Source organism: Periplaneta americana, chromosome 15 (assembly GCF_040183065.1).
Source record: "Periplaneta americana isolate PAMFEO1 chromosome 15, P.americana_PAMFEO1_priV1, whole genome shotgun sequence".
NCBI lineage: Eukaryota > Metazoa > Arthropoda > Insecta > Blattodea > Blattidae > Periplaneta > Periplaneta americana.
Window position 1 is genome coordinate 8811985 of NC_091131.1, and position 21822 is coordinate 8833806.

Consider the following 21822-nt stretch of genomic DNA (forward strand, 5'->3'; position numbering starts at 1 on the left):
CAAAAATATTGAAAACTTTAATTTATCCTGAACATACGAGAAATAGGACCATAAATAAATTATAACATTAATTCCAAACACAGAATAACACAGCAAAAAAATGGAGAATTCTAAATAGGGTACGAACATGAAACCATTTCATTACCAGAAGTACGGCGAAGAATCTCTCTAGACGACTAGAAGACAACTATATTTTACAAGCGGCAGAACGACAATTTTCACTGCCAATAATTCTACAAACTTTCAGTGGTAGTGTAATTGACAATGCCATACTTACAATTCATGTCACTAAGTTTAATAATAATAATAGTTTTATTTTCCCTGGCAGAGTTAAGGCCATCAGGCCTTCTCTTCCACTCAACCAGGATCAATCACATGCAGAAAAATACATATCGGTATACAAATATTAACTTAAACATAATAATAAACATAATAAAGTAAAAAATAGAGATTTAATACATATACACAATCAGTATTAACTTTAAAATAATAATAAAAAATATATATAATAAAAAAGAGACTGAATACATAATCACAAACAGGAAAATACATTCTAGTATACAAGTATTAACTTAAAAAAAAAGAATTAATACATATGAATATAATCTCACAACTAAAGGAATAGTACAGAGTGATTTATATAGAACTGACACATTTCTTTCTTTAATTATTCCGTTGGAAATTCATTCAATGACTTAATATTAGCACCCAATTAAGCACAATGTTCTGGAGTTTCGATTCCTTGTCACTAGATGCGCAGATGTTTATGTTTTATTCCTATTGTTGGCAGGAATGACCCACTTTTAGCACCAAATTAAGCAGAATGTTCTGGAGTTTCGATTCCTTGTCGCTAGATGAGCAGATGTTTATGTTTTATTCCTATTGTTGGCAGCACTAGATGCGAAGATGTTTATGTTTTATTCCTATTGTTGGCAGCTGTTTTCGACATTTTGTGTCAACGTGAAAATGCAGTACACATTAAATCAACGACTCTTTCTTGTGAAGCAATACTGGATTACGAATTCAATTACAGCTACTCAAAGGGCATATCAGAGAGAATTTGGTGTTCGCAATCCTCCCAAAAGAAACACAATACTGGGACTGGTAAACAAATTGGAAACAACTGGATCTCTGATGAGTGAAAAGGGCAAGCATCGTTCATCTAGGCTTCCCACGGTTGTTGTTGACGTAAGAGCACGACTGGAGCAGTCGCCCAAAAAAATCATTAAGACGTTTGTCGCAGGAGACAGGGTACACCTACTCAATGTGTCAGAGAGCTGCGAAAAGTTTCTTTGACGACCGAATAATTTCCAGGAACCTGTGGCCACCGAGATCTCCGGATTTGACAACGCCGGACTTCTTTCTATGGGACATTGGACGATCTGAAGCACAACATCACACAGGAGCTTCAAGCTATTGACAACAGAGTCCTCCAACGAGTGGCCAGTAACATGGAACGACGTGTTGAGTTGTGCCTTATGCAGGATGGAGGACATTTTCAACATTTGCTATAGAGGTAAATAATCTCCCAAAATTCCTCTACATTTTAGGTATAATAAGCTGTCGCTAGCACAATTCGTTTTGAAACAATTAATGAAAGAAATGTGTCAGTTCTATATAAATCACTCTGTACAATTAGTATGATCAGCACAGCACGTGTTACATTGAGACAATGACAATTACCTAGATATTAGTGTTAATGGAAAAATAAAGTGATGACTGTGTAAAATAATAATAATAATAATAATAATAATAATAATAATAATAATAATACATTCATAAATCGTTTCGTGACAGACGAAAAGGTGGAACTACTTAGATGTAGCCTATTTCTAATCGTAAAGAACTTTAGCACAGTATTCGTAATCCTAAATAAGTATTCTCTTTGTACTGGTATAAATCCCGCTATACGTAAGAAATAATCTCGATAGATAAGATTAGAAAAACAATTTTAGGCCAAATCATTATTTTTCTTCCCAATTCCCAGATGAAGCCTGAAAAATCTAGTTTAGACCACCTGCCTTGCGCAGAAGTAGGAGAAGTTGCCGCCACGTCACGGCGCGAGACGTAACAAGACATGCGTTACAGCAACGAACGTTAAAATTAGAAAGAGATAAGACTGAAGAAGGCGCTCGGCGGTCATTTCACTTTCCAGTCGGCGCGGAGTTCGATAGAAATTCCACATGCCTTGCTTACGTCTGCTGGCAAGCAGCCACCCTATGATCAGCAGGCACTTCATTTATTTGTGACCCTCTGTGTTTGGGTCTACATTTTCATTACGTAAAGTTTTAAACGTGTCCTCCGCCGCGTCTGTGTCGCAAGTGTTAGAGCGCTAGTCTTGCATCCATGCGGCCCGGGTTCGATTCCCGGCCAGATCGTGATGAAATTTGTGGTGGACAAAGCGGAGGGTTTTCTCGAGGTACTCTCGGTTCCCTCTATCATCCACCAACACCCTTCACTTCCATCTCATTCCAACTATCTCTACAGCAGTGATGTCAATTGATGCCCATAGGAGCAAGCGCGCGCTTTAGAGCCCAGGAGAGCCTGAGCACTTTACAGCGGAAAGGAAAGAGACAGACGAAATAAGTGGTATATGCCGCTTGGTCGAGCTATATTCAGGGATGGCCAGCACTGATTCAATAGATAAAGGGAAGAGAACTTATTAAAACTGTATCCATGTTAATTTTTAGATTTGTCTGAAGTATAAGTGTATTATATTGTGACAGTCGGGAGTCGATCGCGTCCCACAGAGGTCGGGGGTGCATGAGAAAACGAGCGACGCAGTGAAGAAGGTTGCGCCCGCTCGGGTCTGGAGGGGACAGACTTAAGAGGGGGCTCGAGGTGGAGGCGCGGACGTGACGAAGGGTGAGGAGGAAGTAAGCAGCTGGTGACTGAGGGGAGAAATCCAGAGAAGTCTGGATAGGCGTCATCTTCTAGGCATCTGTCGATAGATCGCGAAATGGTAATTTCTCGAAACTATGGTTTGGTTATAAAATACGACACGCGAGTGAACTTGAGCAGTTGTTGTAGTCGTGGACAGCAAGCCACCCAGTCTTGTGTAGCAGTGAAGCCAGCTTCGAGACCGGAGTTCGACTTGAGTTGTGTCCGTAACTGTGGGAGTCGAAAGTCTTGAATTTGAGTGCAGTGGACCGCAGTTGGGGGACCTGAGTTCGAAGTTCAGTGGACTGTCTCTGAAGGTCTGGGGTTTGAGATACTGTGAACTCGAGTGACTGAGCTAGAAGAACTAGCCAAGGCAAACGAAATGTGAACTGAGAACTGACAGTTCTGATTTGTAAATAGTGCTTTGTGAACATTAGTTAAGATTAGCAGTACATTGTTGTTCTCAATAATCCAAGTAAATTGTCATTGTCGTCTGTGGAGTGCAATAACGAATACTGTGTCACTGTGTGGAGTGGAAAACCCATTGTTGACGGAAGAGTTTAAACTAAATTATTGGAAGTGACTATTGTTGAAATAATAAAATTACATTATTGTTTTGTAATAAAAGTTACAATATGAATGTAAGTTTTAATTTTAGTGCTCATTTTTCACAAGTTTGCTTTTTTATTCAAACGGAATATTTTCTCAACTCTTTTACAGAAAAGTGAAATTTTCAGATAAGTTTGTTTAGTAGCCTTACAGGTACTGAAACAATGTTTTGTAAATCTAATATATCGTAAATACGTATTACTGAAGATAATGTATTAAAATGTTTGAAAATATTCACATGGAAAATGTTTGTAAGGAAATTAATTAACAAAGCAATTAATACTGTTACATCACAAAAAAAGATATGTGCCTATTTGTTGGTACAACGTCAGGTCTATAGCTTCAGCAGATTTAGAGATAATTTAATATTCTGATAACAGAAAGTTGCGTACCAATATCACCTAAAAGCATAATGCGATAAGAGTTTTATTAAGTAATATTAGTTACAGTTAAAACATATACCTAGGCAACTTTGCTTTATACTATAATATTGTTTTGATTACTTTTATAAGGCTAAAGATACCATCAACATCAATTTCAACTTATCATGACATATTCAGTGCCTTTCTTTGAGATAACACTTTCTTTATGAATGATGTGTTTAATTCACTTAGTACAATATAGTTGTAGGTATTATGGAATTTGTGTGAATATTCCTTCTTTACTCTTTATTATGTTATTAACGTTTAAAACACAACTGCATAGGTGTTAGTACTTTTGTTTTACAGACAATATAGAAAATAACAAACAGAAAGAAGCCATATAAAATTTACATAAAATTTCACGTGCCGTTTGAAGTTTGTGCACCACTGTGTTCTTAATCCAACAGGCTGCTTATTTCTCGTTCCATACCTAGCGCTTAATGCCCGCGCACGACGTCAAGGCCAGAAAAATGCGCCTGCTTTGACATCACTGATATACAGTAATCAAAATAAGCTGGGATGAAGTCTTGAGGGGAGGTACGGGTTTCCAATGCTGATATAGGAAGGGCTTGGATTCCGGGTCACACCAGGATTCTCGTACGAGGACGGGAATTGGCGCTATCAGCGGCCCATATATCAGGGTCGGCTTGGGGCTCCGGGGGATGACCAGGCTACTCGTCTGCGAAACGGAACCTGGCTCTATCAGGGACTGAGGCAGAATGGCTCACCTGTCAGCGTCTGATTCACGAATGCAAGTGTACGAACCCGTCCCGGATTCAGCCCTCGTAAAGGCAAGTCAAGCATGTCCTCCAAAGTTTGTAACACAGCAGGACCTAAATTTATAAAGACTTTTACTATGTCATACTACTTTTGACCAATAAAACGGTATGCAACGACGTGTTTCAACCAATCATGGCTGCTTATACAATTTTTATCACTTCTCTAGAATTTTTTGTTTTTATCATCTCCCTAGCACTTGTTTCTTTGTTTGCCAACATTGTACTTTCAATAATTTGTACATAAAATGATTCATGTTTATTTCATCATCCTTAATTAAAAGTTTTCCATCATTTATCTTGTTTATATTGTTTAGATTATGTTGTAACTTTTGCTGTATGCGATTGTGGATAGTCACATATCAGAGATTGTTTAATATACAGTAGAACTTGGTTATAGCGACCTCGTTTTGTGCGACACCTCGCCTATAACGTCAAATATTCTGTGGTCCCAACTAATTCCCCATAAGACATATGCTTTCCTACCTTGCTTAATATGACCTCGCATATAACGTCATTTTCTACCTCAGTTTGGAATAAGATTTTCTAAGAACCACAGTCTTTTAAGAAATATTTTGTTGAAATCTGACCCTGACAAATTCTTTACAGTCTCCTTCTGTCATAGACCTCTGGAATGCAGGCGGATTCCCCAGCCCATTGTAACCTGCCCGAATTCATGCGGTATTAGATCAGTTTCGACAGGAAGTTTTCACTAAGTGCACGCATTTTAACGCAGTATGGCCACTAAAAGAAGTGAGTGACGCTTTAGAAGTATTTAGAATTATGAACATGTTCTATGAAGCTAAGGAAGGGAGCAGTGAAATTGCAACTAAAATTATGAACTTAGAACGTAATTTAGCCCTAGAAAGTGTGTATTGGGCAAGTAGAAGACAACAGAGTTAAATGACTGATTACTTCATTTCTATGTAAAGTAGTTTGGTGAGTACTGAACAAACTGTTTTAATACAGAATACTGTATTTATAATTGTAGGCCTACGTGTATTTTATTATGTTCATTGTAGGCATAAAAGTCAATACATAAACCTTAAATAAGTCTAATTAAAGTTTGTTATTTTTCATTTTCCACCTCACTAGATTGATAATATGAATCTCGGTTACTACGACACTCGTTTATAACAACATAATTTTTAAGGTCCCTTGGATGTCGTTATAACCAAGTTCTACTGTATATTGATACAATTGTAGTGGAATGAAACTGTTTTAATAAAAATGAAACAGAATCAACAAAGCCTTCTTGACTAGTAATCGTCCATACAGTTCAATGAAGACTCTATATGATAAGAAGAGAACAGCTGGTAATTACAGTATCTTTATACAGAGCGTATTCCGAATCTCAGCTCTGGGCAATCTGATGGCATCACGGTATTCCGGTGTTCCGAATTTCAACGATGACGTCACTGATGCTCCACCGGTGTCGCACCGGTTCCATCAGCTTGCAGAGATGGTGGCAGTATCCATCAGTGAATCTGATTGGTTCTTGTATAGGGCGGGAATTAGCAGACGAATGACATCGTGCACTGTTGTGTCCTGGCGGTGTGTTCTGCTGTATTGTTTGTAATGAGCACAACGTAAAAACAATATGTTAATGGCTTATGAGCGAACATGTCAACGGACCAGTTATTAATGTTGATTCAAGAAATAAATTGTTTATATTCTCTTTTCTTTGAACGAGAAGACAGTACGGAAATTTCGCAAAATCTTGCTAGCGTAGCACAGCCGCCATGACAGCCATCGAAACTTCCAGCAGTTTTGTTCCTATTTCGCTGCAGCGTGACGTCATTGCTGTCCACCGGTTCGGTGAGATTCGGAATACGCTGACAGACACTGTACTGATCATAACACACTACTGCCATCTAGACTAGACGAACATTTGTAATGATGAGATGGTACAATAATATATTTCCAAGTCCACACCTGTGGAGTAACGGTCAGCGCGTCTGGCCGCAAAACCAGGTGGCCCGGGTTCGAATCCCGGTCGGGACAAAGTTACCTGGTTGAGGTTTTTTCCGGGGTTTTCCCTCAACCCAATACGAGCAAATGCTGGGTAACTTTCGGTGCTGGACTCCGGACTCATTTCACCGGCATTATCACCTTCATTTCATTTAGACGCTAAATAACCTAGATGTTGATACAGCGTCGTAAAATAACCCAATAAAAAATATATATATATATTTCCAAGACAGTTTAGTAAGTCAATATTTTATTGTATTAAGGCTCATTCAGAATGAAAATTAAACATAACGTAAGCGTTAAGTCAATATTTTATTGCATTAAGGCTCATTCACAATGAAAGTTAAACATAACGTAAGCGTTAACTTAAGAATATAAACGTTACGGTAAAATCAAGAAGTCATAACATCATTCACGATGGAAACATAAACATAACAACAAACATACCTGGTAACCATGGAAACATAACAACGACGCCATTTCCGCATATTCTGTCGTATACTTCAGCGCTCCACGATTGTGTTCCGTTTGCAAATCACGTAAGTTTGGAGTTTGCAAACTTTCATGTTAACGTCTAACAGTAATGTTAATGTCAGTGTTTATGTGAATCATTGTGAATGATCCCATTTGGTAGCCTGGGCGCAAACTTCTGTGTTTATCTTACGGTTATGTTTAATTTTCATTGTGAATGGGCCTTTAGAGTACTTTATTTCTTCTAATCTTTATATACTTTCTTCTAACCGTGTAATAGTCAATTAGATCCCACTCGAGTTTTGATTTTCTCTAGATAAATGTTGAATGTTAAATGTTATGTTTTATTTAACGACGCTCGCAACTGCAGAGGTTATATCAGCGTCGCCGGATGTGCCGGAATTTTGTCCCGCAGGAGTTCTTTTACATGCCAGTAAATCTACTGACATGAGCCTGTCACATTTAAGCACACTTAAATGCCATCGACCTGGCCCGGGATCGAACCCGCAACCTTGGGCATAGAAGGCCAGCGCTATACCAACTTGCCAACCAGGTCGACTATATAAATATTGATAAATGCCTGTTGATAAATGCTATCTTTAACGCATCTGAGTAATAAATAATTTGATCATATCGACAGAGCAACACTGAAAATATCATCATTTACATTTTTATCATTTTACAACTTTGCTCGAGCACTGTTGGCAAAAAATATACTTCTATAATATTTTTGTATATAAGACAGTATGTGCAATTAAGGTTTACTTAATAAGGGAGCATAAGGCCGCTACATTATGCAACGGCTTCGTACAATGCGGAATAGCAGAAGGCCAAATCGTGTGCGAAGACGGCGAGAAGGGGGCACTTGTCACCTTCCCACATACCCGAAAGAGCGCAATGTCACAGTCTGAGTGCATCCCACAATACGGGCGCTCAGAAATTCCCGTCACTCGCCATGCATACCAACTAATACTCGTCTTCAGAAGACGCAGACAACAAAAATTACAAACATGGAATATATATGAGGAAGAGGGACGAGGAGGATGGGAATATGAGAGAAATAATGAAAGTATGTTTATGTTTCAAACAAAAGTTGCCCGATTTGTTGAGAAGAACCAGAACATAAAAGAGTTCCATCATTCAATTCAAAATATCAGAGCAATATCTGTGTTCCAGAAGTGACGTCCACGACGCAATCTGAAAGGTCCCCCCTCCTCTAATAATGTTTATGTTAGTTAATTAAGACATAATTAATTATTATACTTAATCACTCATCTAAAGTTTGTGTCACTGCAACCTGTACATTTTTGTGTGGCTTTACTTTGTTTATAGTGTAGTTTTTCTTTTTATTTCTATTATTGTATTTATATTTCTGGTGGTGTGGAAGAAATGGCCTTAACAACACCAGAATAATTAAATAATTAAATAAATAAATAAATAAATAAATTCTCACCTCTATCGACTCTTATTTTCCCTGCCGTTCTCATTCCATCATTCCTCCATTACCGCATTTCAATATCTGATCGTCAGCGTTTGCAAAGAGATATTAAATAAGCAAAACACAAATTTAAAAGGCTCTTCTAATAACCAAAACGCCAAGTTACACAACTGCTAGTCCTGTGGAACGAAATCTGTTTGTGAAGCGACGAAAGTAATTTTCTAAATGAGGAGCTACTTTCGTACGGCATCAAATTGCTGTCACGTATACGCAGGGATTAAGGGCAGCGTATCGATTCCACGGCTATCCATTATGTAACCAGAGGGGGACATTAAGTAACTCTTTAAGACCAATCTGTCGCGGGCTCTATTATCGATTTATCAAGTCATGATTTTCTGACATTTGAGCAACCCTCCTACATTCCTCCACCTGTTGATCATCGTCCCTCACCTTTCTTCCTCCACGGCAGAATAACCCTTAGACACCTCACACTCTATTAACGACACCAAATTAACTATTTACATCAAAGATAACCAGTACACTTAAATAATGCTCAGAAAACATTCAAGTGTTAATTCTTAAGGAGAGAGGACGCCATTTTTTGGTGAAAAATGAGCAAATTAAAAATAAATCTTTACAATACTCTGTGATATGTGTGGAATACATTGTATGATATTTTGTGGGTATTTGCGCCCTTATCGGATGTTGGGACCAAATTTTTAAACTTCCTGCGCTCTGGATTTTTAAATCACACATCCCTTTGATTGTTGTTTCCGGAACTTCAATGTTTTGCTATATTTCCAGACAAAAATCGATATAAATTCTGAACTGTTAAAGATATATGCATGAAATTTGGAACACACATTCCCTAGACAATTAGGAAATTTTTCTCTGTAACAGAATTTTTCTAACTGATTTCATTTTAAAAATATCTCTCTCTGTTTACAAGAAAGAAAATAAAAGAAGTGTTATTAAATTTTAATTGTCTATTTTACAAATGTACGGACTAATATCAAAATTCTGTTATAGACAGTCTGTAAAGCATGCTTTTACAAGTAAACTAGTGGCTTGTGCGGCAATTGCTGCAGCAAGTGATTTTTATATTAATAATTTATTTTATTTGTGTATAGTCGTGGCATTTTTGGTTAAAATACCGATGTTTTTGGTTCATTTGTGATTACCTAAAGCTCATGTAGAGGCTCCAAAACTAAGTCCATAAAAAGTTCAAATAAAAATTGTTCAGATTTATTTTCAATGAAGAATACCAGACATTTTGATAGTTATTTGCTTCCATAATAGTGAAACATACTCCCTCTGAATGTTTTTTTTTTTTTTTTGCCAAATACTTTTCCTTGAACCTATCCGTCTTCAGTTCTTGAGTTTCAATGCGAAATCGCTAGTAACAATATCAGGATGATCAGTGGGTTTTTCATGTGGGAGTAATGTAGTAACTATTTCGGGTCATTGCGGATTGTATGTGAAAATGTCAGCAATTCTGTAGGTCATGGCCTTCGTGTAATAGCCTATTGTTTATTGTAGTGTGTGTTTTGTTTTATTCTGAAATGCAACACGGCCGACTTGATGCTCGCTTCGCTTAAGGAAGCGAACATCAAGTCGGCCGTGAATGCAATTAATTAGTTCTCAAAACTGACGAAAGATGGATTTTGGAAAAAAGGAAATTATGTAGGAAAATTGACATTTCACTGAAAACTACTATTTTTTCCGAAAAACTTTGGGTTCCAAGCTTCAAAATGAGGGGTCATTTATTAAAATCCGTTTAGCCGTTTTGCCGTAATTTCCATTACCAGTTCAAATTATATATATATATATATATATATATATATATAATAAACACTGTTTGAATTTATCTTTAAAAATGGCTTACATATATCGGTTTTAGTCAAATCCTGCATTGGGTACATTTTTTAAATCTGGTGTATCTTCAATTCTAGGAGCTGTTAATTTCATTTCTACATTAACATGAAACCAGAACGAATTCCCCTATTTGTATGATCAGTAGCTATTACAGCACTATTATTATTATTATTATTATTATTATTATTATTATTATTATTATTATTATTATTATTATTATTATCATTATCATCAGTACTTACTGGAGCAATCACTATATTATTAACTGACCGAAATCTAAATACATCTTTCTTTGATCCAGCGTCCCCAAATATTTTTTTTTCAAAATCTTTATATTTGGTTGAGCTGCTATAGCCATGAGCTCTCTACATACAAAAAGTTAATATTTGACACCAAATAGGAAAAAAAGTTTAAAAAGATACCGTCCTCTCCCCTTAACCCAAGAATTTTATAAGAAACATACAGATACTCACCGCGAATTCAAAGAGTGATCCGGGAAAGAGATTCCCTTCCAGAAGCACTTCAGGCACATTACCTTACTTACTTACAAATGGCTTTTAAGGAACCCGAAGGTTCATTGCCGCCCTCACATAAGCCCGCCATCGGTCCCTATCCTGAGCAAGATTAATCCAGTCTCTATCATCATACCCCACCTCCCTCAAATCCATTTTAATATTATCCTCCCATCTACGTCTCGGCCTTCCCAAAGGTCTTTTTCCCTCCGGTCTCCCAACTAACACTCTATATACATTTCTGGATTCGCCCATACGTGCTACATGCCCTGCCCATCTCAAACATCAAGATTTAATGTTCCTAATTATGTCAGGTGAAGAATACAATGCGTGCAGTTCTGTGTTGTGTAACTATCTCCATTCTCCTGTAACTTCATCCCGCTTAGCCCCAAATATTTTCCTAAGCACCTTATTCTCAAACACCCTTAACCTATGTTCCTCTCTCAGAGTGAGAGTCCAAGTTTCACAACCATACAGAACAACCGGTAATATAACTGTTTTATAAATTCTAACTTTCAGATTTTTGGACAGCAGACTGGATGATAAGAGCTTCTCAACCGAATAATAACACGCATTTCCCATATTTATTCTGCGTTTAATTTCCTCCCAAGTGTCATTTATATTTGTTACTGTTGCTCCAAGATATTTGAATTTTTCCACCTCTTCGAAGGAGAAATCTCCAATTTTTATATTTCCATTTCGTACAATATTCTGGTCACGAGACATAATCATATACTTTGTCTTTTCGGGATTTACTTCCAAACCGATCGCTTTACTTGCTTCAAGTAAAATTTCCGTGTTTTCCCTAATCGTTTGTGTCATATCTCCTAACATATTCACGTCATCCGCATAGACAAGAAGCTGATGTAACCCGTTCAATTCCAATTCATTAATTCTGAGAAATTTATAACAAGCTTAATTTTAAGGAGCAGCATTTTCTGCGGACCTTTGGAAAAATATCATTACAGCAACACTCCACATTCCAACTATTTCCTCCTTCATATCATTACAGAATATGGCTTCGGGATAAAGCTCAGGGGATGACCAGCCACACATCACAAACAGGCGAAGACGCTAATGGGGGATAATAACAGACATCCGGGAGCGCTCCAGGTGCTAGGCTCGACGAAGGAAGTCTTATATTCGAGGGATAATCATGGCGCGAGAAGACCGTCTGGTGGTGTTACGTTGGTATTCTGGGGATGGCCTGTGTTATCACGTGACTAGTTAACAGATTCATGCCAGTCCTAACTGTGGAGATTTTGTGCATCAAAGGTCACTCTTCTAAATGGTCTGCACACAGAAGCTGTTGCGTCCGCTTCCTATGCACGCAGTACGCACATATTAGTACTAAAAAAAACTTCCACTGAATGTTAACAGAGCACTTTACATTTTCTCCTCTGCAAAGAATTACGTCTGAATATAAATGAGAGTCAAGAAGGTACCACCTAAATTCTCTTTACACAGGGTGATTAGTTTCGGAAGATATAAAATAAAAACACTGATATGAGATCGTGTATTGTGGGTCCCTATCACCACGGCATGGCGCGTCCTCAGGTTGCGGATCGAGGAGACGGCCTTCAGATATGGAGGGTAGCTGTGAATATACAGGGTGTTTCAAAAATACGGGGCATAATTTTAGGTATGTATTTCCCACATGTAGACAATCAAAATAGTTCACTACAACATGTGTCCGGAAATGCTTTATTTCCGAGTTATGGCCTCCACAACATTGAAATTCACCGGAACGTTTTTCTTTCCGCAGGTTGTTGTTTGACCTGGTAGATATAGGTATAAATGAGACTCAGTGAAACGTACAGCAGAGTTCGTATAGGTCAGTTTCTGTCAGATGCGTTTCCAATTCACTGTGGGCTAAAGCAAGGAGATGCACTATCACCTTTACTTTTTAACTTTGCTCTAGGGTATGCCCTTAGGAAAGTCCAGGATAACAGAGAGGGTTTGGAATTGAACGGGTTACATCAGCTGGTTGTCTATGCGGATGACGTGAATATGTTAGCAGAAAATCCACAAACGATTATGGAAAACACGGGAATTTTACTGGAAGCAAGTAAAGAGATAGGTTTGGAAGTAAATCCCGAAAAGACAAAATATATGATTATGTCTCGTGGCGAGAATATTGTACAAAATGGAAATATAAAAATTGGAAATTTATCTTTTGAACAGGTGGAGAAGTTCAAATATCTGGGAGCAACAGTAACAAATATAAATGATACTCGGGAGGAAATTAAACACAGAATAAATATGGGAAATGTCTGTTATTATTTTGTTGAGAAGCTTTTATCATCCAGTCTGCTGTCGAAAAATCTGAAAGTTAGAATTTATAAAACAGTTATATTACCGGTTGTTCTTTATGGTTGTGAAACTTGGACTCTCACTTTGAGAGAGGAACATAGGTTAAGGGTGTTTGAGAACAAGGTGCTTAGGAAAATGCTTGGGGCTAAGAGGGATGAAGTTACAGGAGAATGGAGAAAGTTACACAACACAGAACTGCACGCATTGTATTCTTCACCTGATATAATTAGGAACATTAAATTCAGGCGTTTGAGATGGGCAGGGCATGTAGCACGTATGGGCGAATCCAGAAATGCATATAGAGTGTTAGTTGGGAGGCCGGAGGGAACAAGACCTTTAGGGAGGCCGAGACGTAGATGGGAGGATAATATTAAAATAGATTTGAGGGCGGTGGGATATGATGGTAGATAATGGATTAATCTTGCTCAGGATAGGGACCAATGGCGGGCTTATGTGAGGCAGGCAATGAACCTCCGGGTTCCTTAAAAACCAGTAAGTATGTACTATAGACCTAACATAACTATAACATACTTATAACAGTTCTACGCAGTTGGATGTTGCAGAAAAAGGCAAAATCTGTCTGAAATTCCGAAGTTAAATTACTTTAAGTTGCTGAATCGGCAGTCTTCTTTAATGCAAGATATAAATCATGTAGGAGACGTTCGGTAGGTATGCCGCGAAAAGCAATACGTGAACTATCTGCAGATATCAACTGCAGAATTTAGCAGGTTCTCCTTGCACTCGGACATCTCTAGACAGTCATCAGAATAGTAATGCGTGGCAAACCTTTATTGTAGTTTCCAACCCATGCGTACAAGAAAGGCACATGATTAATTATCATTATTACACTTGTCCATATTTCTAGTATTTGTACCGTAAAAAAAGGATAAATAATTGAGGTGTTCTCTGGAACAAGAACTGCAAAATGTTTAATTTCAGATACAGACCATAAAACATTCTAGATCTCGTATGCCAGCATTGCACAGAACGACATTCAAATGTTTCTAGAGCAGGCCTGCACAAGGTTTGCGCTCTCCGAGCCGGCTCACAGCTCATGAACGGAATGCAGATATTAGCTGCGCTCTGTATAAGGGTGGACTGGAAGAAGGGGTGATCTCGTACAAAATATACACAAAAAGAAGTACTATTACGAGTGTTTATGAAATGAATTCCTGTTCAGTGTTTGCAAAACTATCTTGGACTATTATTAGTTAATAAAGAAATATTTATTTTACAGAAATAATAGAAATTCTATAGCCACTTAAATGTACAACATCATTTTGTCATATTTTTATTTTTCAGTACATCAAAACGAGGTTTTATGCTGTTGGCAGCTGAGAGCAACAGTAGCCTACTTATCGTAATGAAACATCAGTTACAGATGTTCGATGTCTGCCTTTATTAAAGTTGATTATAGAAAACAATTGCTCACAAATATAAATGTTGGGCCAAACATAGCAATCATTTTCACAGCCAGCCTGTGTAGTCATGGATATTATTGCTAATGTTTTTAGTCTTGTAAAACTCAACCAGGCTAATAGTATTATTCAAACGATCTTTAGCCCTTAGGTCACATTGAAGATCAATAAGCTGAGTGTTGGTTGAATGTAAGAGAAGGCCTGACGGCCTTAACTCTGCCAGGTTAAATAAAACCATTATTATTATTATTATTATTATTATTATTATCATTATTATTATTATTATTATTATTATAAGTTCAAGCTGTAAATCGTTAAATGTTAAATGTTATGTTCCGTCTTTTGGCGGCCGGATAGCTCAATTGGTAGAGCGGCTGACTACGAACTGAAAGGTGCGGGGTTCGATCCCAGGTGGTGTCAGGATTTTTTCTCGTTGCCAAACTTTCAGAACGGCCACGAGGTTCACTCAGCGTCCTATAAAATTGAGTACTGTGTCTTTCCCGGGGGTAAAAGGCGGTCAGAGCGTGGTGCCGACCACATCACCTCATTCTCGTGCCGAGGTCATGGAAAGCATGGGGCTCTACCTCCATGCCCCCCAAGTGCCTTCATGGCATGTTACGGGGATACCTTTTACCTTTATGTTCCGTCTTTTAGATTCCTCCATACTGTACTCTAGAAGTAGGTAAGCAACGTGAAACAGTTACTGAGAATAGGCCTACACACTGCACTCCACTAGATAACTGAGTGGTCGTTTCCCTCTCCTCTACCTATAGCAAGTCTATGTCATTCTGACGTATCTTCCTCTCCGTTTCGGCGAGCGTAAACACGGCTCTCCCGATCCGAAGGAGCGCGCGCGTTCGTTGAGTGCTGTTTGTGCAGGTATGTTCTAGGCGGTGCTAGGTTTGTTAGAGGGAAATAATATTTTGTTAGGAGGAAGATGTGTTATTAAGGATTCTATACATATATGCTGCAAACGGAGAAACGATGTAACGTACGTTAAGCTGTTATTCCAGGAAACGTCTCAATTGGTAGAAAGATGAATTTAATAAAGATAATTATTTGTGGATTTCTTGTACGAATGGGTTCCAAAAATGCAATAAAAATGAAGAAAATGCAAATAAAACACAAAGAAAAATTAACAAAAGAAAACCTATAACAATTAATGGTGTAAGACAAGGTTGCCGTTTATCAACTGCACTTTTTAATTTGTACATAAATTAAGGAGCGAGATTTTTTAAATCAATGTGAAAGAAGGAATCAATGTACCAGGAATCATAATTAAAACTACAGTATGATATTAGTAGATGATCAAATTTTATTGATCACACGAAGCTGAGTTGTAGGGAATACTATATTGCGACAACAAAGTTGCCAAATAATTTAAAACGGAAATATTCAGCGCAAAAACGAAAACAATAGCCTTCAAACACACATATCTGGATAACGTGACTATAGAGAAAGTATCACAGTTAAAATATTTAGGGTGTAATATCTCGTACCAAAATGAATTTGACGTGAATAATAAAACAAATTTGGGGTCGAATTCATAGTCGTCACTTATAAAATGAGGAAACACTTAAGTAATGAGCATTTTCTTAGCACTTATTTCAGATCGTATTGCAGAGACGCTACTTATTCATATGCCCTGAGGATTCCTTTGACATCGAAAGAAATATAGCAACATGGCTAGACGTGAGCTCTTTCCTACATTCAATTGTTTTCCAGCGCCTTCAAATTGTTAAATCGGCATTATTGTCATACACAAATACACAAGTTAATATTATAGAGCTAAAAATTATACAAGATTTGCAGAAAGCATTTTACAGAAAAGAAAGAAGTGAGCTAAGATAACTAGTTATGAAATATGGAGATATCGTCGAAAGTAAAAAAAAAAAAAGATAATTGTTCTCTCCAAAAGAAGAAACTGACATGGAACAAAATTGCAGTTGAGTTTAATGCAAACTCCGGAAATATTCCTGTAAGTAAATCATTTTAATTTATTTTTCAGTTATTTTTATGCTAAACAAAGTGGAAATGATATAATTACGCAAATTTTAACAGCTTATTCCTTGGGTAGAATACAAACAAAAATGCAAATAACACTTTGTTGGTACGTGAATACTTTTCGAAAAAAAATGCCACTCAAATATACCTGAAATGCTGCTGTATCATAAAATCTCAAAGCAGCCAGTACTTTCAGCAGTGGCGAAATCGGTAAGCCTCATGGTTGTATTGTGAATTGAAATGAGAGACACCAGAATATCCACAACAGTGTTCTTGTCGAAACGGTATCTCCTCTTAAATTGTTGATCATTATACATCTCTAAAGGGTTTTCCATATCTCTGATATTCTTTTGCTTGCCGAAATTCATTTTCATTTTAATTACAGAACTCAATAAATAAAATAAAATAAAATCATAATCATCATCTATTGTATACCGAATCAGCTGATTACGACTATGAATTCGGCCCTTAGTCCCTTCACAGGAACATAACACACACCTAAACACAAAGTAAGGAAACACGCTGTAGTAAAACTTTACAAACCTATGGTAATGCCAACTCTTGCATACGCATCAGAAACATGGACACTAACGGCAAGGCATACGTCCAGAATACAAGCAGCAGAAACGGGAGTTGGCTATACAAAACGTGACAAGAAAAAAAAACCTATATCCAACTAGAATTAGAAACAGCCCTGTTCAAAAGGGAAACAACTTAAAATTTAAAGTTTTGAGAAATCTGCATTTTAACTCCTTATGTTGCTGTGAAAAATCAAAGGATCGTTGAAATTGCTCCAAATTTTGTTAATGACGTTTTATATATGTATGCATTTATTCACACTGCAGTGGGTATATACCCGGTGGCAGTGGTAACTAATTACACTCAATAATGACAATAATAAACTTATTAATTAAAAATACAATTAATAATACTAATAATTAATACTAACAATAATTAATAATAATAATAATAATAACAACAACAGGGAATATACTAAATTAAATGAAACGATCACTTAAAATAACATTTGAAATAAATCTAATTTGTATCTTAAAATTAAGATCAAACTAAAACCCACGAGTATATGTTCATATCTGCACAAGTACCTTCAAATTACACTCATTTCGCTGTCAACTCACTCACTGCACTGGAACTACGACACATTTCACTGATTCTATCCTGATTTCACTAACACTTCAAAAACATTTCACTGTTCAAATACTTTGCACTGCCACTATAAACTATAAAGCTTCACTGACAGGAACACGTTTCACTGACACAACACACTTCACTGACACGACATACTTCTTCACTGATACAACACACTTCACTGACACAACATAATTTTTCACTGATAGAACACTTCAATAACAAAATATCAATTACACCCTTTAAATACTGTGTATAATTACCGTCTATTAGTAAAGTCCTTAAGCCTATTTTTAAATACATTTTTGGTTGTTGGTAAAGCCTTTAGTAAGTCTGCAGGTAAAGCATTCCAGTCCCTGATAGTACGATTGAGAAAAGAAAACTTTCCAGTATCCGTCCTCTTCCTTCTTTCCCTCAATTTATATGAGTGGTCGTTCCTTGACGAGTAATTTGGCGGCTCCAACCTATTTTTTATTTCTCTCCAGGCAGGCTCACCTCTTTATGTTTTGAACACTGCGCATAATCGAATTCGCGTTCTCCTGTCCGTGAGTGTCTCCCATTTTAATGGTGAATTTTTCCGACAACACTTAAGAGCCCGTTTTTGAATCTTTTCCAGTGTCTTAATATGTTCTAATCTATAAGGATCCCAACATGCAGCACCATATTCCATTACTGGACGTACTAGTGATATAGTATACCATAAGTTTCAAATTATGAGTGTGTTAATGGATTTTTCACAGCAATCTGAAACTTTAAAATTCAAGTTTCTCAAAACTTCAAAATTTGAGTTGTTTCCCTTTTGGGGCAAATCGTAAAACAGCGAACGCTAAGCTCCGCCCACGACTCCTTTCCACTTTTCCCCTACAAGCTCACCCCACACTCTAGCGCGAAAGAGTGGAAATGGGGTTTTAGGGTGGGGTGACATCTAGTGGAGGAAAGTGGAACAAAAAGAGTGAATGCGGCATCTACGAAGCAAAAGAGGAACTTTGTCCTGTCTCCCTCTCGCCAACCTCTCCTTTTCTCTTCCTTGCCTCAGGTTTCTCTTCTTTTTTTTTTTTTCTTATGACTTTGCGGAGGGTAGTATTCGATCCGGTGATCTTTCTAACGAAACGCACTCACGCTTTTTGGTCACGCTTTAGACCTCTCGGCTACCGAGATGAGTTGGTGGTAGAAGGGAAAATGAATCTATTTAAATGTTGAGGAGAACTGCCATAACGTATTGCAGAAATGCAATGTGTGTCGTTGGATATGTCTTAGTACGTATGTCGTATGCACATTGTGCATTGTGTTGTGATGTGTTGTAAATAATGAAATACATGCGAGGCGGTAGGAAGTGATTCAGCAGTGTTGTTTTATTCAAAGTATGTGTTAGTTCGAGGACAAAACCTAGTGTCGAATGCATATTACATGTGGTTCTTGTCTAATGCAAATTAATTTGGTTGTGTTGTGTTGTAAAATATAAAATACGTGCGAGGCAGTGATCCACCGAAGCGGGGCAAATAGTAGAGAGAGACAGTAGGTAGAGAGAGAGAGAGAGAGCAGGCGAGCGAGGTGCCCAGCGGCGAGGGTAGGGATAACTTCCCCTACTGGCGTTCGCTGTTTTACAATTTATCCCTCTTTTGAACTGGGCCGTCGAAATAATAAATAAATAACAGGAAAAATGACGACAATACAGAGACAAGATGACGGAAATCAAAATTCTAAATCTAGCCTTAAAATACCAACCCAGAGGCAAAGAAACTTGACCAAAGAAGAGATGGTCCGAACAATCTGGAGTCATGGAATCGGAACGGATGGATTAATCCAAACCGTAACGAAGAAGATGATATTATTATTATTATTATTATTATTATTATTACTTACTGGCTTTTAACGAACCCGGAGGTTCATTGCCGCCCTCACATAAGCCCGCCATTGGTCCATATCCTGAGCAAGATTAATCCAGTCTCCATCATCATATCCCACCTCCCTCAAATCCATTTTAATATTATCTTCCCATCTACGTCTCGGCCTCCGCAAAGGTCTTTTTCCCTTCGGCCTCCCAACTAACACTCTATATGTATTTCTGGATTCGCCCATACGTGCTACATGCCCTGCCCATCTCAAACGTCTGGATTTTATGTTCCTAATTATGTCAGGTGAAGAATACAATGCGTGCAGTTCTGTGTTGTGTAACTTTCTCCATTCTCCTGTAACTTCATCCCTCTGAGCCCCAAATATTTTCCTAAGAACCTTATTCTCAAACACCCTTAGCTTAATCTCTGTTCCTCTGTCAAAGTGAGAGTCCAAGTTTTACAACCATAGAGAACAACCGGTAATATAACTGTTTTATAAATTCTAACTTTCAGATTTTTTTGACAGAAGACTAGATGATAAAAGCTTCTCAACCGAATAATAACACGCATTTCCCATATTTATTCTGCGTTTAATTTCCTCCCGAGTGTCATTTATATTTGTTACTGTTGCTCCAAGATATGTGAATTTTTCCACCTCTTCGAAAGATAATTCTCCAATTTTTATAGTTCCATTTCGTACAATATTCTGGTCACGAGACATAATCATATACTTAGTCTTTTCGGGATTTACTTCCAACCCTATCACTTTACTTGCTTCAACTAGAATTTCCGCGTTTTCCCTATTATTATTATTATTATTATTATTATTATTATTATTATTATTATTCCCGTGTGGGGTTGCTAGTCCCCATAGGGCGCTACTCCAGGTGGCAGATAGAACAATGCCTCCCAGATATGGATGGTACCAGGGAAATGAAATACCCGGCGCGGACCAAAACCAACAACTGCTCTCTTGCAGCTTAGTGTTGGATCACTAAAGGCTAGAGGAAGAAAACCTCGATCAGAAATTACTCGGTCCTCCAAGTTGAGGGTTGTAGCGATAGGCTAGCTCCTCCTCTATGTTAAAATGTTTAATTGCTAAAAGATCCATTAATTTTATTACACAGAAGATTAATAAAAATTTGTCTGACCAAAAATACGGATTACCCAACAAATTTAATTTATGCAGATTTTAATGTATTGCCTATTGAAGAAATTTATAAATATAGTTTACTAACTTACTACCACAGAAATCAAATAAAACATACATTTAATCGACATGAATATCGTACTGGAAGACAAAAGTCTATTTTCCCATTAATTGAGCCTAAATGTCATACAATTGCAGCTCTTAAACATGGTGCTAGTTTCGGCCCAAGACTTTATAATAAAATTACAAACCATTTTCCAAATTTGAAATATTTTAAAATTAAAGCTTTCAAAAAAGAAATTTGTAAAATTATCCATGATATATAATATTAACAAATGTATTTTTTTACCTTTTATTTCTGTCGACTATATTCATGTTTTTATTGAATATCACTGGCTTCTGTCGGATTATCAATTTATATTAAATGTGTATTTTTCTCTCTTTTTCTCTTTCTTCTTTATTCTTGCTCTTGTGTTGTATTTATTGGTTTGAATTAAGTTACTTACTGTATTTAGTAAACTGTCCTTGAAAATTTTATGTTATATTATTGACTAAGACCACACCGTACACGAGCCTGGCTCTCACGGTAGTGGCTAGAAACATTTTTGTTTTATAAATGTAATTTGTACTCACTAGCTAGCTAGTTCAATAAATATTATTATTATTTATTATTATTATTTTGGGGCTAAGAGGGATGAAGTTACAGGAGAATGGAGAAAGTTACACAACGCAGAGCTGCACGCATTGCATCCTTCACCTGACATAATTAGGAACATTAAATCCAGACGTTTGAGATGGGCAGGGCATGTAGCACGTATGGGCGAATCCAAAAATGCGTATAGAGTGTTAGTTGGGAGGCCAGAGGGGAAAAGACCTTTGGGGAGGCCGAGACGTAGATGGGAGGATAATATTAAAATGTATTTGAGGAAGGTGGGATATGATGGTAGAGACTGGATTAATCTTGCTCAGGATAGGGACCAATGGCGGGCTTATGTGAGG

The 21822-nt window shown here is 37.3% G+C and overlaps 1 protein-coding gene and 1 long non-coding RNA gene across 3 annotated transcripts in view; both read right to left on the reverse strand.

Annotated features, from left to right (window-relative positions):
• LOC138714615 (uncharacterized) overlaps positions 1-6841 on the reverse strand; it is a 183315-nt gene extending 176474 nt beyond the window's left edge. The window contains exon 1 of the long non-coding RNA XR_011336047.1: positions 6699-6841. This is a non-coding gene — a long non-coding RNA (uncharacterized lncRNA). The remainder of the gene's footprint in view (positions 1-6698) is intronic.
• Positions 1-21822, reverse strand: part of LOC138714612 (putative fatty acyl-CoA reductase CG5065) — a 233714-nt gene that overhangs the window by 167972 nt on the left and 43920 nt on the right. The window lies entirely within an intron of this gene.